Source organism: Rhipicephalus microplus, chromosome X (assembly GCF_043290135.1).
Source record: "Rhipicephalus microplus isolate Deutch F79 chromosome X, USDA_Rmic, whole genome shotgun sequence".
Taxonomy (NCBI): Eukaryota; Metazoa; Arthropoda; class Arachnida; order Ixodida; family Ixodidae; genus Rhipicephalus; species Rhipicephalus microplus.
In genome coordinates this window covers 80,937,837-80,955,958 of record NC_134710.1, presented here as the reverse complement: position 1 = coordinate 80,955,958, position 18,122 = coordinate 80,937,837, and the positions used below count along the sequence as shown (strand labels likewise).

Below are 18,122 nucleotides of genomic sequence, written 5' to 3'. Positions count from 1 at the left end.
AAAAAAACCTCTCGGAAGTGAAGCGACCGGCCAAAAAGAACGAGCGAGAAGACGTACTACAGACTACGGCACGCCCGCAAGAAACACACCAACGCTTTAAAAAAAACAAAGAAAAGAAGGGAGAGATAAAAGACGCGGCGGGAACAGAAGCTGCGCGCGCGAGTGGAGCGAACAGCGCGCACGCACACATGCAATTGGCTGAGCATCGCTTCTCGACTGCGAGGAGAGGCTCCCGCGAATAAAGATGCGAACAAGTGAGAGAGAGAGAAAAAAAATCAGCGACCACGGCCTAGCGGGGCGCGGGAAATGATGACGACGCTCCATAAGCGGAGCACATACGAGCGGCCACGAGGCGACTCGCTGTCGCCGTCGTCAGTGGCCGCCAACGACCGACTGCGGGCGCGTGTCGTCGCTGATCGGACGTGGCGGCGCACCAAAGTCTGGCCGCGCGGTGTTGAAGTTCCCCCCCGCCCTACCTTCCTTCATTTGTTTCCTGAACCTGCAGCTCGCCTGCGTGGATCCTTTCTAGGCACGCTCGCGGAATTCGGCGCGAAAGAGCGACGCAGTCGTTTAGCCGAGGCGTTTGGCGAGCGGTAAGCCGATAGCAACAGACAATGTACACGTACGTCACGGATGCGCTTAATGTGCTCGACCAAAAGCCATCGAGCGACTACCCCCCCCCCCCCCCCCTTAAGAACGTAAACTGTTTGAGAACGATGTGCTATAGTTATATGCAACTGTTCAGCCTGTGGCAGAAACCTGAACATACGTATACATAGCAGTGCATAGGCGGAGGCCGTGCGATATACGTAAGATCTTTTTTTTTTTTTTGATACTTGAAACCTTGATACCTTAAAAGCTTATACAAAGACGCGGCCACGGCATCATGTTACGACGTTTAGTTCTGACGGTGTGGCAATCGTCATTATCAGGTTAGAGCACACTTAGTTGCCCTTTCCTTTTTTTTTTCGTTTCCTCTCCAAGCACTTTCAATTTCACAAACATGCATGCCACTGCACAATTTAGGGCCGAGTCATCCCGTATAATTCCAGGAAAGAGCATCGATGCGTCATGTTGATAACGACGCCCCACCGCTTGACTGGAGCACCACGAGTGTGAATGAAGGCAAAATTTATCAGGGCCAGTAAAACGAAGAAACAAGAAGGTAACGAGGGGAGACCTTTTGTTTTTCTTGCTTCCTCTCCTTCCTGTGGCACGTGCGTCGAGATCATTCACGGTGCTGTTGCTCGGTTGGAGCGGGCCGGGAAATACGGTACAGGGAATAGCGAAGGCTAAACTAAAAAAAAATAAGTAAAACACGGTGGAAGAAGGGATACGTATAACACAAGCTCTGCGCAGGGAACAGGCGCGGGAGACGCGTATTACTTCCATGGTCTGGCTACCTTCTGATGTAACGCGTGCACGGACGCTCAGGACTCTGCGTCGGCTACAGGGTGTACGTTCAGTAGGGACTGCCGCGCACCGAGCCGAGGGGAAAAAAAAAACTGCCCGATAACAACGGCCCTACAGTCACCGGTAGCACCCACGATGGAACAGAGCAATACAAATGGACGAACAAAGAAGGGGGGGTACACGGATGAAAATAAGTACAGGGGTGTGTGCACAGCCCCGGATATGGGCCCAGCCTGGGGAAATAAACGAGCTGGGGAGCGCGCAAATCGGCCAATCAAAACGTAGCAACGTCGTCGACGTCGCATCCAAACCACCACTTTTCTTCGCTAGGGAGCCCACCCGCAGCCTCTCGCTTCCCCAACGGCCGGCCGGGAGGCTGGCAGCGACTTACTTATTCGGCGCAAGCTCCGAGAGAACCTGCCCGATGACAAAGAGGAAAAATGCGACGGCAGTCGTCGCGATCGTTTCTTGGTGCTCGCGCCGGCTGCTCGTTGACGTCGGTGCCGGGATGGCGAAGCTACACTCTTGAGCGTCCCAAGCCACCCTCGCGTGCCTTCTCCCTAAAGTCCTCTCAAAGTCGCGGCAACTACAGTGTCGGGACGGAAAAGAAGGAAACCAAATCGGCAGTCTGTTGCAACGACTGTAATTTTTGTTCATCGGAAGCACGCCGCCGGCGATCTACAGCGGCCACAATTCGAGAGGGATTGCGATTTCCATTTGCCGCGTCCGTTGAGCAAGCTTCAGCCGCAATCGTCCCCGCTGGAATCCCCTCTACTTTTCTTTATTTCTGTCGCCACAATTCAAAGTGACAGAAGTCGTGACCCGAGAAAGGTTGACGACGCTTTATGTAATCCCTTGTTTGACAGCGCCCCGCGGCTAAAGTGGCGGATGCGTTCCACCGACAATACGCCCCCGCACAGGAAGAAGAGCTCGGGGGTGCCCAATTCAAGTGCGTGACAGCCGGAGCTTCAGAACCGAGTTGCACGATACTTTTTTTTACTGTGTAGTTACGCTGGACCGAGGACATAAAAGGCTGCCCACCAGCAAAATAATAACGATGTTTCGTATGCGTTGTATTCGGTGTTCTCAATATCGAAGTATGCGCCAGACGACTAGAGAGAAACCATACTCAGGCACCCAGTCCCGAAATACTACAAGTACAGTTATGGCACCACATACGAACGGCGGCGTTAACGCGCAAAGTATGCGCTACACTACAAACCGGCATTCTTCTCAAAAAGCGTCGTCTATTCTGCTGTATCAGAAGAAACACTGAAGGCCGCGTGTCCGAAAGTTGATTGATATGTGGGGTTTAACGTCCCAAAACCACCATATGATTATGAGGGACGCCGTAGTGGAGGGCTTCGGGAATTTCGACCACCTGGGGTTCTTTAACGTGCACTCAAATCTGAGCACATGGGCCTACAACATTTCCGCCTCCATCGCACATGCAGCCGCCACAGCCGGGATTTGATCCCGCGACCTGCGGGTCAGCAGCCGAGTACCTTAGCCACTAAACCACCGTGGCGGGGCGCGTGTCCGAAAGTTTACAGTGCCGGTGAAGCGAGGCGACACGGGATGCATCCGGATGCGTCCGCCATAGGCCACGTAATGCATGGGCCACACGTCGATCGAAGATCGGCGATCTGCGAATCCCTGTGATCAGATTGATGCGAAACTTAATTACGTTCCTCGTGCCACGTCCTAGGTTCCTCCATTCTGAGGCTCGTCCATGCAGGACGCACTCAGGAATTAGATACAGAAAGCCCCACGCACACGCGGTTCAACGATACCATGCGCTGGTTGAACTTACGTTTTCTCTTTACTTTGAATCCAAGGGGACGAAATCGAATCACGTCCCGTAGCGACGATGTCCATGAGGGGGCGAGGAACTATCGCTTAAACAGACACGGATACGCGTGCCAGGTAAATCTGATAAGCGACCCAAGCCGAATGTGTGACCAATTTCTACTGAAAAAAAGCAACGCCGCTCTGCGGTGGTGGTGGCAGTGATTAGAGGAAAGAAAAGACGCCTAATTTCTGCAGCCCGTTAGGGAGCACGGCGCAGCGTCAAGGAGCGCTGTATACGCGCATTTTCCCTCCTTATTCACGTGCACGTTGCTCACACCGAAAGCTCACGCATATGGGGGACGACTGCACGGTATGTGCATTCTCAGGCACAGTAGGACGTCATATGGTTCCCCATTTACATGCTATCAGCAACGTATGCGCAGCAGGGCACTGGATAATGAAGCGGTGGCACAAAAAAAGTATACACGGAGCGCCTGCGCGATTGTACAGAAATTATATATATATATATATATATATATATATATATATATATATATATATATATATATATATATATATATATATATATATATATATATATATATGTGTGTGTGTGTGTGTGTGTGTGTGTGTGTGTGTGTGTGTGTGTGTGTGTGTGTGTGTGTGTGCGGTTCAGCTTATATTGAGGACGATGCAGCGAGCGATGGAAAGCAGAATGACAGGTGTGACCTTAAGAGACAAGAAGAGAGCAGAATAGGTCAGGGAACAAACCGGGGTTAAGGATATCATAGTTGAAATGAAGAAGAAGAAATGGACATGGGCCGGGCACGTCGGCAGGATACCTGCTGGTGCTTCAAGGTAACTGAATAGATTCCTAGAGAAGGCAAACGCACGAAGGAGAGACAGAAAGTTAGCTGGGCCGACGAGATTAAAAAGTTCGCAGGGATAAAGTGGCAACGGAAAGCACAAGACCGGGTTGATTGACGGATTATGGGAGAGGCCTTTGCCCTGCAGTGGGCGTAAACAGGCTGATGATGATGATGACGATTCTCCGTCTAATGCTCTGCCGCTATCGCCTAATATTTCTCGATATCAGATATCTCTTAAATATATCCCATGATTTGCCAGCAAAAGACGGTGCTCATTTTTGAAAGCATAACGCCATTTATGCCTGGAACAGCCCCCCCCCCCCCTTTTTGTCGTTTTAGCTGATACATATATAGGCGAAAAGGCGCAAACGACCAAACACGTATACGTAAAACTACAATTATCAAAAACTAATTGATTCAGACGAAACGACAACGGGTAGAGGTCTAAAACAATTAACAATAATCCCGCGTCAAAATTCATGAGCAAACACAATTGGTCGGGCGTGTTTGTTTATAAATTCTGACACCGCTTGACTCACGCCAGCGCAATCACGAACTAAATGTACTTAACGTCGCACCAACGATACCGACCTCTTAGACTTGTTGCCAAATGCCCTTTTCCCGAGTCTCTGACACGCATTTCGTATCTGCAGAGCACGCGCTGTTGCTTAGCGCTTCGTCAAAAATAGAAATCTGGCAAATGGGCACGCGCGAAAACTCGCAGACCACAACCCGCGCCACGTTAAAAAAAAAACTGCACGAGCAGAAACTGGAAGAGTACGCAGAAGGCCGCCGCCCGCAGAGGTTGTAAGAAGAAGGGGATCTGTCCTTCGGGGGTCGCATGGCGAACATTTCTCACACACAGCCTCAAACGGAAAGGCACCCGGGTCTTACGAGCACCATTAGGGAACCTTCCTTCCCCTTTCGTTCCCCAACACGAGCACAAGGACGCAAACCGAGGCATCTCTCGAAACGACTCTTATTCCACCGCGGCACCCTAAACAAGAGACCGGGAGACATCGCTGCAACCGTCTTTGGGCAACCGTCGCGCCGCAGCCGTGGGAAGGCGCGTAATAAGAAAAAGAACGAGACGACCATCGGCAACGCCGAACAGCGCTTAAACGGGGATCGAGGGAGGATCGAGGGAGGAGCGGACAAAGTTGGGGACGCCGGGGAATTAGGGAGGAAGAAGGAGAAAAACAAGCGGGAGGGGAATTAAACTTGAGGAAGCTGTACACGGGGCACGAGCGCTCGTCGGCTAGCCTTGAGGGGTCACCCGAAATGTAAAGAACTCCGGAGATCAATTCCTTTTAATCTTGCAAATGGACGTCGAAGTTTCCTCCTCGCCAATCTGGTATTAAATTAAAAGAAACAGAGCCGGGAAGAGAGAAAAGGGAGGCGAGAGAGGCGGTGAAAGAAGCTAAGACAGAGAGGCGCCTGGTTACAACACAAAAGGAGGGGCCCACACGAAAGGAGAGCTACATTTACAGAAACGGTCAAATAATGGACGCCAGCTTCTTCTATACTTCCCTCCATCTTCTTTTTTCTTCTTTTAATTTTCTTTCCAATAGGACAAAATCTTTCTTTCCCGGGATATCATCAAGTCAGCGGGCTCTTTATTTACTTTCTCTCACTTTCTGCGCTGAAAAGCCAGCCGAAAAGTAGCTATCGCTTTCCCCAAACGCTATACCACGCAGCAGAGAAAAGTGAACGAATCTTGGCTCTCACCCTGGCAGCAAAGAAAAGAAGAACGCGAGGTTTGCAGAGTCCGCGTTTGCAAACTAAAGAACACTGCGGCGAAATAGGTATAGGAAGATAAAAAAAAAGCATGAGGGAGAAAGCGGAGGGAAGGGGGATGCAAGCGCGACCCCCCCTCCTCCGAGATAGCGCTAACGACCTCCTTTCTGCGTGCATCGTAATGACCGCTTCATTGCGAATACTCCCCCTCCACGACGCCGTCTATCCAGCGGCGGCTGGCGACCGCACGCAGGACGCGAATTAAAGCGCCGTTTGTCCCGATACGAATTGGGACAGCGGGCCGAGGGCTCGCCCTCAGCCGCGCTGCTACGGCGAGGATTTTCAAGGGGGGTTCACTGTTAAACGACGAACGTGTCTATAACGTCGGCGCGAGGAGGCTACGTGGCACGACACCGGAACGAGAACTCGCGAGAGCATGCAGGGCTGCTCGGTCTGAGGCTCGAGGGAACGGAGCCCCGCGCATGCGTCCGTCAGCGAGTTTCTTCGAATCGTAGAGATAAGAACGGCGCACGAACACCCACCTTCGAGGCGGCGACGCTAATTTACACGTTCCGCCGATAATACTGCACGAAACGCGCAGAAGGTGCGGGCGAATCAGCGCTTGCGAATCAACAACGATGTGTGCGTACGAAAGTGTAGGCTCCCGAACTACCACGCAGTCATTTTCTTACAGGGTTTAACACTACTAGGCTGCATCGTTGGATCACCTACGTGGTGCATCTCGACATCCGGCCTGAACCGCTACAAAACTTCTCAGTTGCTCCCTACTATAAGGAAACCAGATGCTTTGACTTTCTTCCTCACCATTATTCAAATCAGGGCCCAAGTCCGTTGACGACCACCCCTGTATGCAGGTTTTTATTTTTATGCGTTTTGGCTGTCGGCACGCAGAAGTGACGAATTCCTGCAGGGAGTTTCTGAACAGTGTGCACAGGAATAACTTAGCTCTCTCTACATCAAGTCTCCAAAACTTTAAGGAACTCTCTGCCATCCTTCATTGCTTTTCCGCTTTGTGTCGCAATAAAAAACGTACCATCTGAAGTAAATAGCCTTGCGGCGGTTTCTGTGGAAAGTGTGCTGAAGTTTTTAAAACAGTATTTTTAGATCTGCGTTTGGTCTCCTTCCGTAGGAAGAATGAATGTCCCCAACACTGGTCAGTGGAGGCTATGACAATTGTACTGCCGGCGGAAGTCGAAAACTGAAACCGCGTGTGGTTATTGCAGGCTTCATCAAGTTTTCTTTAACAGTAAAACAAATACCTCTGTGGTCGCTGAACGCACACACTTTTTTGTTGTTCTTGTGAGCGGCGGCAGACGCAGTTAGCGCTTAACTCCGCCGTTTGCAGGCAGGCAGGCATGCAGGCAAGCAAACACACCGCCGGCCGCGCCACCAGGCGCTTTCTTGAACGCGCGAGGAAGAAAAATGCAAACATTAATCTCTTGCTCAGCCTAAAGCTACCTCGAGTGCGTAAAATACAATACTACCTGCGAGGATTTTTTGTCCTACCAGCAGATTGACCACATAGCTGTTGGGTTACGCTAGCGGTGATTTTTGTCGACTTTCAGCATCGAGTTAAAAAGCATATTTTTGGGGGGGACAAAAGCATGCTCGTTGCCGCCGATGTGATGAACGATCTTCTCATTTGCGCCACAATCGGAAAACTGGCTTTCCGGACGGTAGACAGTCCCATTGAGCTAGCAATATTTAAAAAAAGAAAGCGCACGTCGAACGATTTATGGCTGTTTTCTTTTGCTTTTTCTCGCTGTATACATCAAAACGCACACAGTCGGTGGACGTCCATTTGGCCATGCATGGCGAACCCACCTGAACGTCTTCACAGCACGCGTATACCATGTATACATACGTAAAATCTATGGAAACGCAAGAGCAGCTAGCTATATGCATAAAAACTTAACTGGAACTGCGGAGGCAACATGCGATGTCGAGTAATCGTATTTACAAACGCTATATAGCAAAACTTTTAGAATGAACCACTGAACTAAGGGTTCACGATGTCAGCTGTAGTTAGCCGGCTTATAAGGCCGCCATACCTGAAGTGTCACGGACGCTGCTGTCAACTCAAATTCAGCGTAAACGGCACAGATCTGTCCTGCTCATAGGCTTACAAACTGTTCTGTTTTAACTGTTTTGCTGTGGAGAGGTTGAGGTGCCTATTGCCTCAGCTACTCCATATCACAAAGTTCTGCAGCGAAAAATAAAATAATAATACAGAACGGTACCCAAAAATTAACAATACGGAAAAGAAAAAAAAGAAAAAAAACATAATAGGACACTGAAACCAGTTCGAATAACATGCCAATACACAGTTTTCTTCACGCAGTTCACACAGTCATAAACTACTTACACGCACACCTTACTACTCTAGTGTCAGTATATACATGACCACATTTTACATAATACCCATCTCTGGCTGTCAGTCATAGGCGCTTGTCCAGTCCGGTCTCCACTAAAAAGTCTGTCAGGAAGATTATTGCCTTTTTCTGGAGATGCATCTCAGGCCATGGTCCAAGTAGTTTCTTTATTGTGAGAGGCCGTCTGTCCAAACTTGCTATTCTATAAGTCGACTCACTCAGACTGAGATCAAGAAGTTGGTATGAGTCTGAGTAATTGTCCACTTGAGAAAAATTTCGGTCGTAGACCAGAGTGAGCCCCATAGTACCAAATATACGTTTGAGTGATTCTAAGTGAGCTCAACTTTTTTTTTTTTTTTTTGCCGACCTAGCACCCTGCTACAAGCTAATGCACTCGTACAAAATTTCAAACTTCAGGTGTCCTTGTTCGAAAATTCTGTATGCATCCATCGGAAACTGACCAAGTATAGTTACGGCAGTCCGTCCAAGTGACATCGAAATGCTCCATTTAAGCAGCGCCCGATGTTGACATCACCGTCGGGCGTTGTTTCACTGCTACATCGTACACGCCTGAAGCTGTGACGTCACAGTCGGCATGAATGCGCGGGGAGGAACGGGTGAAAACGCTAAATCTATTTGTTTTTTTTTTTCCTGGCTCTCCCGCTGCATAATTGCCGGAAACAAACTGATGGCGGCGCAGTGACACGTTGTACAACTGCACCCCATTGGTGGCAACGGGACCCGGGCCGTAGACGAGAGTTCCATACTTTTTCGGCGTCTGATCGAGGATACTGCAGAGAAGCCAACAAGTTCCAATTGAAAGAGAAAGCTCAAGCAACTCGAGGCCAGGTAAATCGAAACGCGTGAGATATTTCGTACATTCCGCCCAGAGCTTCAAGGGTCCTTTAAGCGGAGTATCCACTCAACCTCAAGAAATCAACTTTTTCAAGTAATTATTGAATGACCTAACAGCATCGGCGTTAATTACCTCACGAATCGAACGTCGCGAACATCTCTCGGATCCGACAAGAACGAGCGCAGTTACAGGTGTTGGGTCGCTCGCTCGGAGCTTGTGCACAGGCAGGGCACACAAAAAGACGTTACGTCAGCGCGCACCATTATACCTTAACCGCGCGTGATGAAACGCGATGGCCCTCTCCCATTGTGTGGCTCACTGTTTAAGGTTAGCGAACTATGGAGCGATGCACTGGCACAAGGCGGCACCCCGTTGGCCATGAGCACGCGTCTGATGCAAACGCATGCTCGTGATCTGTGCCAGAAATTCGCCAATAGCGTGCTGTCTGCGGTGCGACGTCAAGCAGCAGGCGCCGGCAGATTTGAAGAGCGTGGGCACAGACTTATGTATAAATATAGGGCTCCTGAGAAAAGGGCCACTTTGTGTGTCCACTTGTAAACTCTCTTTGCGCACGACTGATAGAGTTGGTTGACATGTTCATAGCAGTGTCAGCTTTCTGCAGAACGTGTTTTTTTTTTTTTTTTTTGCCAAGAACGAAGGGTTGGGTTACGACCCAACTTACGCTGCTTCATGGAAGTTTTTTTATTTTTTATTTTTACTGATTCTTCTATGCCTCAAAACTTACTCATGTGCGGCAATAATGATCTGAGCAGTTCACGTACACATCCGATATATTAAGCTTAACGGCAATGCGCATTGGAAATCACTCAGCTTCTGAAGACGCTGAGAAAAAGAAACACCAGCGCACACACTTTCTATAGCCCACGAGCTCTTCGCTCCTAAAAATGGGCTGATTCATATCATACGTTTTTTTTTATTCCCTCGACCCCCTCCCCCTCTCTGTAGTCTAGTTATGTTTTTTTTCTAACCAAGGCACTCTCAATCCAGGTCATGTGCAAATTCGTAGCAGTAATACGGGGCAGGAGACGACGCGCGTATATATGACGACCGTTTCCAACCGGCCGTCTACAGCAGCTGCAGCTCCGGGTACTACTTCCGCGTCCGTAAGCTCTTAATCTGCATGTTCACGAACAAGCAGCCAGCTTTTTTCGTGGGTGTACAAAAACGGTTCGAGAGATCCCCTCAACGGATCTGTATCGGAAACTAAACAAACAAAAAACCGCATCATTTCATACTCGGCCCATAAGATTGTTTACAAAATGTTGCATAAAAAAAGGCTTGCAGCCTTTTTTTATGCAACGATATTCTTTTGAGAGACGCCGCGATATTCTTTTGAGAGACGCCGTAGTGGAGGGCTCCGGAAATTTCGAGCATCTGGTGTTCTTTAACGTGACTCAGGAAAAGTGTTGCACGCGAAGCAATAAAATTTATTCAGATGCCACCACGGTTTCATTGCGCAGATCGGAAGACCAAAAATAGAGGGAATAGCCCTTGATCTAGCGGTAGCGAATTCAGATAAATAAGCTAGTGGCATGGGGCGAAGGCAGAATTTGTTTCGGGGTGTGCAAACCCGTGTTGCATTGCAGTGGGGAAGGGGGCAGCGCTGAGTAGCCTAAGAGACGCCGAGTGTGCGAGAATGCGATAGCCCATAAAACAGACTGTTACTAGAGTATGTTATACTGAAGGTACCAGCGCAAGACGGACAGCGGTATATGTGTGTGGTTTCCTCTATATATCCAGCAGCCTTCCCCCGTAGAAAGAATGAAAGAAAGCACGGATAAGTCACAGATTTTCTGCAGGCATTTGTATACACGAGGCTATACGGTGCTCAACTACAGGACCCGAAGCTCGCGACTTCGATCCCGGCGGTCGCAGATGTAGGCGAAATGGCAAATGCCCGCGTCCTTTGCGATGTCAGTGAACACCAAAAGGTTGTATTTCCAGAGCCTTCCACTCCTCCATTAACAAATCGTGGCTTTTGTACGTTACGCCCCAGATATTATTATTATACACGCGGGTAAAACACACAAGGCTGTAACTGCGTGCACATGACGAGGTTCGGCCGAGATCGGTGCTCTCAATCCTGAAAAGCAAGCAAAACCACCAACGGGACGCCAGTCAATCAGCAGTCACGCAACAGACACCATCCGCGTACACGGATCAGACGCGCAGCGAGTGGTGCCGGCGCACAACGGCTCGCATCCCGCCAAAACAACGGTCACAGCCACGCACGACAGTGCATCTCGACGGGCACGTTCGACTCGAGGCGTCGTCATCGGCGACGTTGCTTCGTGTCGAGGTCAACGGCACGAGGTGGCACAAGGAGATTACGTACGCGCACGAACACGGCCCACTCACCTGAGCCGATGAGTCGGGGCCCCTTTTCACGGTGCGTACATGACGCGTGCCGGATGCACGCGCCGAACCACGCACGCAGGCAGACAGTCAGCGAGTCGGAGTCACGCAGATTGAGCACACCAATTCACGTGGCACCGGGGCCCAGAGCCGGGATCCGCGGCCCCGGCCGCCTCACGGTGCCGTAAGGGTGGAAATCAAGCGCTGCCGGCTTCCGGTAGCCGCCCGCTGTCAAGTCGTAGCGCCTCCGCAGGCAATCCGCTCGTCTTTCCCGCGCGCGCGCGGAGCCCGAACACAGCGCATGCAGGCCGCCGGCAGACAGACGACGCGGCGAGGGGAAAGGGCTCACCAGCTGGGGAACTCCCTCACCGCTTCCCGAGAAGCCCCGGAGCGCCATCTCGGGTGTCGGACGAGAAGGCCTACGTGAAGCCGATTTTATCGGCGAGCACCAGGAGACAGCCAAATTTGCGTGCGCCGCCGATATCGCGGCCTGTCGAAGACTCAAGCGTCCCTTGTGCAGGGCATCAAAGGGGAGCGTGGGACATCGCGGGCCGGAAAACATGCGACTCGGTACTTCAAAAGCTCGGATACACTCGATGATAGCGAGTACCTATAGTGTACAATTAACAAAGAATATGCTCCCTAAACACATTTGCAGCCAGAAAAATAGACGGCGTTACTTGGCGGGAGAGATATAAAGAGGTCATACGAGCACAGTGAATTAAATACTACCCACAACGTTCCTATTGAACATTCACTGTTTGGCGTTCCGATTTCTAAAGATAATAAGAAAGAAAAGTGACAGTATAGGCGTTTGCGAATAGTAAATCTTGAGCCCGAATCCAATAGCTACAGAATCGAAAATGTCGGTTATTTCTGAAATATTGAACAGCAAATTCTACAAACTATGTATCATGATATTTACATCTAAGTATTCGTGATTAAAAAACAAATAATACATCAGAAACACGTATAAACGCATTGTCCGCATGCCAAGAACCTTTGAGGCAACGCGGAAGTTGGTTGTAGAACCTATATAGAACGGTTCACCGAGCGAAATAGCCCTAGCGCTATATGTAAGCTCCCGTGTTTTTACCTTTACTATTTCCGTGCGGCTGAACGTTACTGTACTTCATTCTGCATAAATTTTGTGTTTATTTTAGTGTAGTTAGAATAAAATATTCAGTAAACACATCTACATGTTCATACCTCCTATTAGTTTTAACTAGTAGGAGCTGTCCTACTAGAAGACTGAATCAACTGGGGCACTATTCGACTGAACAGCCAAATTTTCTTACACACACACACACACACACACACACACACACACACACACACACACACACACACACACACACACACACACACACACACACACACACACACACACACACACACACACACACACACACACACACACACACACACACACACACACAAACGCGCGCGCGTAATTACGCACTGACAATTGCGCGCACTAGAAATGTCAGAAAAAAAAACATAGGGGTGGAAGGCTAACAATACCATAATTTTGGAACGCTTCGTTCCGGGACTACAAGCGATTCCCTGAAGCTTTTTTTTTTTTTTCATATAAGAACAGTATACATACCATATACGCCCTCACGTTTGCTTGCACATCCGCTGGTGAAATATCTACCCGGTTTGTCGTGTTTCTTTTAAATGAGAAGCATTTCTTAGCGAACTTCGGTGACTTTGAGCGTGCGATGTATGTATGTATGTATGTATGTATGTATGTATGTATGTATGTATGTATGTATGTATGTATGTATGTATGTATCTATCTATCTATCTATCTATCTATCTATCTATCTATCTATCTATCTATCTTTCTTTCTTTCTTTCTTTCTTTCCTCATTTCTTTCTTTCTTTCTGGCCGCCTACGACTGTTCCACTTTCTTGGCCATTTAGATAATGACGTCGATACGAAAATTGGTATGGCATTACATTACTGTATGATGAGCATAAGTGACTAGTCATAACATGATAATCTTGACATGTATGTCATAAAAGTGATGATCTACATTTCACGGTCTTGCTGCTTTTGCGGTGGTTTCGTTGACATGACATGTTGCAAAACTGGTATGGTATGACATGACTGCATGGCGAACACAAGGACAGATCCTAACGTGGAAATCATGACATCCGTGTCATCTAAGAACATGACTACATGCCACGCTCATAATGCGCTCGCGGTCGTTTCGCCAGCTTCATATATACAAAACTTCGTCTTACGTTACGTCAATGGATAACGAAGGTATATAACTGGTGCAAACATGATATTCATGATATGCATGTCATGTATAACATGACTGCATGCTACGCTCACAGCGCACTCGCGGCCGTTTCACTAGCTTCACATATACCGAATTTGGTGTTACGTGACGCGAACATACGACGAAGGTAAATGACGCGTCCAAACGTGGAAATCATGACATGCGTGTCAAGTAACAACATGACTACATGCCACACTCGTGATGCGCTCACGGCCGTTTCGGTAGCTTAACATATACCAAATTCGGAATTACGTCAAGTGAATGGATGATGAAGGTATGAGAAAGTATGTGAGGGTCGTTTCGCTATAGCTTCACATATACCAATTTTGGTGTTACGTGACGTCCATGGATGACGAAGGTGTGCGACTGGTGCAAACATGATAATCAAGACATGCGTGTCTGTAAGAATATGCCTACGTGCTACGCTCATAGCGCGCCGTTTCGCCAGCTCGACACATACCAAATTCGGTGTTACGTGACGCGAACATGCGACGGATGTAAATGACACGTCCAAACATGATAACCATTGCACGCTTGTCATGTAGAACATGACTACATGCTACGCTCATATCACACTCGCAGCCGTTTCGCTAGCTCCACATGAACAAAATTTGGTACAACATGACATGATATACGACAAAGGTAAATGACACGTTCAAAAATGAGAGTCATGAAATATGGAAGTCATGTACAGCATAATTCACGTCCGCCTCATAACGTTGTGCTGATTTTAAACATATCAACCTTCCTCCTTCGTGCTTCGCATATCATCGATCCCCACTGTACGTGGCATCTGCCACTTTTTTTTTTAACTGCAAAGAACCACATATACCAAAAACTGGCGCAGATAGCATATTTCGTCGAAATGGGTTGCTTTAAAAAGCGGAAATTTCTTGCGCAACCAATAATTAAAAAAATTCTACCCAAAATTCTCACCGATTCACTTTGCGACACATACTGGACTAACGAATTAGAGCCAGTGACTATTCAAGACACAACCACTAGGAATAAACTCATGAGGACGGCACACATTTCAAGATATGTGTTTATATACCATCGCACTTGCGGTAAACATATGCTAACTTTTTTTTTTCAATGCCGCTTTAATGAACGAATGAAGCAAACAGATAAGCGGAACGACAATTCATTTCCGCGAAGTTTCGCACACTGTAGAAATGAATGTAGAAAAACTGCTGTCACACCCGAAAAAGGTTTGTGATCTTGCTTCCGAGTGGGCCCCTATATAGGTTACAAACCCAGCACCGCCAAGTTGTTTCGTTTTATACGTTTGTTGAACGATGCGGGATAACATGGCAGATCGTTTTCTCGTAGAGTGACCATTTAAAGCAACAACCGAGGATGTACTGGAGGTGAAAACACTAAGTCTTATTGCATTCATTCTAGTCGGCACGATCGGCCTGTTTCTGCATACATTTTTGAGCGAAGTAGCCAAATATTTCATGAGAGGGACCGGCCATTACAGTATGCGAAGTTCAGTGCGGAAGCTACACCTCAAAGAACACGAACAGAGCTGGTGTTCTCTGGGCAACACAATACCTTCGTGTCCATTGTCCTAACGCGCGCCCTCGTTACCATATATAAAGGCGCGCCCCAGGCAGCTTGAACGCGACATATACTACTAAACCGCTAGTCTACGAACCGTAAAACCGGACCCGTTCGCGAGAAGGCAATTAAAGAAGGGTTGGGAAATAGTCCCCGGCGCTGTTTACTCGGCCACACGACAGGAACACCGGGAATAGACGCGAAGAACCCTATGTCGCGATTTCGTAACGGTGTCTTGCCCTAAATTCTATGCCCCTCTATAGCTCTCGATCATCCACTTTATATAGAACACTGACGAATCACGCATTAAGGAATAACTTCGTATATAGGAATCATACGAAATCTTGTCACCCAGCGAGGGCCAGAACACGATTGGTTGGGCCGACGATGGTGTCCTTCGAACCACGTTTGCACGAACACAGCACGAACGAGCTGATCCAACCATTCGCTCGCAGGATTTCAAGCTGGACGGTTGTGCCCTCGCGATCTCCGACTTCAGCGTAGCTCCCGCCGACTGGTTCGCCCTCCGCGGTCTCCTGAAGCCGTGCAGCTCTCGCATTGTGGCACCCCGCCCTTGGACTGCTTCGACCGGATCCCCACTTTCCTATCTCCTTCTTTTTTTCTCTCGTTGGCTGGCTTCTTCTCCGTCTATTTCCCTTCTATTCTTTTTATCCCTCCTTCTTTTTCCCTATATCTTTTATTCCCCATATCCCATTCCTCTGCTGACCTGTTGAGGTGTCCTCGTAAGGAGAGACAGTTACGGGTCGGCACCTTTCCTTTCTTTTCTTCTGATATAACCACTTATATATATGATCCAACCCGATCTGACCGAGCGGTTGAGCGGTCAGTTGCGCAAGCTCTGTCAAACTCTCGCGTGCAGGCGCGTGTTGACAGAACTCGTTTCGGTCCCCTCGCGACCAGATTTGTTAGTCCAGTAACGTTGTAAGTTGGGCGAGTTTGTGATGGTTCGTGTTTACTTGTGAAGCAGTGCTTGTTGAAAAGCTACGATCTGTTAGCGTTTGCACAAATTCGACGCATTTGCTCAGCCCGACACGCTGCAGACTTGGCTAAACCATGCCGGGTTCATACACGGGGGCCGGTTTGGGACAGCGACAGCTATGTCGGATAACTGCGATAACACCTTTATCTTTTCTTTAATATAATTTCATCATATCAAATAAATTTGGCAGTCACACATCAAGGCACAATGCGATGTCGGAACCATGTACGCTTTCTCTCTCGAAGGACAAGACACGAAAATGTCACTCCAAAAGAGATGTGGAACTTGCAGCGCAACGGAGATACGGTGTGTGAGCAATGTTTGGGTGACAGCAAAGAGTAATAACTAATAAAAAAGTAATAAACCATACACACTTATAAAGCTGCCGTCCTCTCGATATATTGTGAATTAATGCGTTCTTCGGGAGTCTCGGACACCACGTTGACAAATGTACATTAGCCCTAATAATATACGCAGCATTTCATCTCACACAAGCATTGCTGTCGTTCAGGTTTTCTTCACGAAAGGACATCTTCTACAACGCCGAATCTGCAGGGAAATAGCTGTGGCTTATACGCGTGGTACTCGTGTACTATGCCCCGTTGATACGAATGTATCTTCCTAGTATAATAGTGCATTCGAAGACACTGAATTATACGCCGATTATTATAACGTGATACCACGTGCCTCAAATTTATAAATAAAGTGGCAGCCGTTCCTAGACCACTGCCTTTTCTTTCTTTCGGCTTATATACGATGTTCTCGATTATCGCGCGAGAGGCCAGAGCTGCGACACCACGTCAAACTTATCGGCCGTGGCTGACGTCATGCGGTATATCGATGACGATGCAGCAATCATATTCCTCCCCTCATCTTTAATCCACCAGAAGCCAAGCATCGAGCGCAAGCCCACCAGGCGGCGTTCCCCAAGTGGCATCTATAGGACCCTTTCGCCAATGGGAGACAATAAAGAGGCCGGGAACCTCGGTCCCGGACTGCGGGGCTCACCTATGACAGCCTTGACGAGAGCCACTTGGTGCGAAAAATGCCTCCGGGTCGGACTCTCCGACCCGGCGGCGAGGCAACGAACCGAAATGCAGCATCATGGCTTCGCACCCCCTGATGCGTCAACAGAAAACGTACATTTTTCTTCTTTCCCGAGAAAGGCATAATGAGACGGTTGAGTTCCGCAGCAGTGCATTGGAAGAGAGCATTCTACGGCGATCAGGCAGGCTTTAAACCCGCATATACTTGCCGAGGAATCCGCAAACGAAGCGAAAATCAAATGATTATGTATACAACTGTAAACACATTCGGTGTTTTTTTTTTGTTTCATTTATTCGCGAATAAAACTTCATATAGTGTTAGAGGAAGATACGTGTCGAGAAAAACGCAGATTAGAGCATATCACAGCCAATACGACCGGAATTTCTGTTCCTGGACCGTGCACCTAGAACGGACAATAGAACGAAAAGTACCCATTCTCATTCGTATAGCAATGTTTTTGTAACATTTATCTATTTAACAGCACGCAGCGTATTAGAGCCGTCAATTGTGTCAGATCAGTTTCACCCCAAGTCGCCCTTCCTTAACCTCGATCACGCACAGAACGAAGTCTCAATGCAGGCGTTTCTACTTGAGTCCTCGAGTAAACGCGGCCGGCGACGGGGCACAGGCGTCCGGGACGCCTGGGTTTCGCCACTCCCTTTTACAGACGCACGTTGACGGGCCTGTCGCACTTTATGCGCGCTCTCGTCGCCGGGCTGGCGAACTATAGAGCTGACGCGCGTTTGCACGCCGGGCGGACTCGCTTGAGGTGTACAGATCCGC

General features: G+C 48.6%; 1 protein-coding gene across 2 annotated transcripts in view; it reads right to left on the bottom strand.

Annotated features, from left to right (window-relative positions):
* Window positions 1-18,122, bottom strand: part of Mcr (macroglobulin complement-related) — a 253,503-nt gene that overhangs the window by 174,339 nt on the left and 61,042 nt on the right. The window contains exon 1 of one of the 2 annotated variants that reach the window (XM_075877218.1): window positions 11,439-11,736. The exons of the other annotated variant lie outside the window; for it this stretch is intronic. The gene's annotated coding sequence lies outside the window, so the exon portion shown is untranslated. Of the gene's footprint in view, window positions 1-11,438; window positions 11,737-18,122 lie in introns of those variants that run through there. 2 annotated transcript variants of the gene reach the window in all.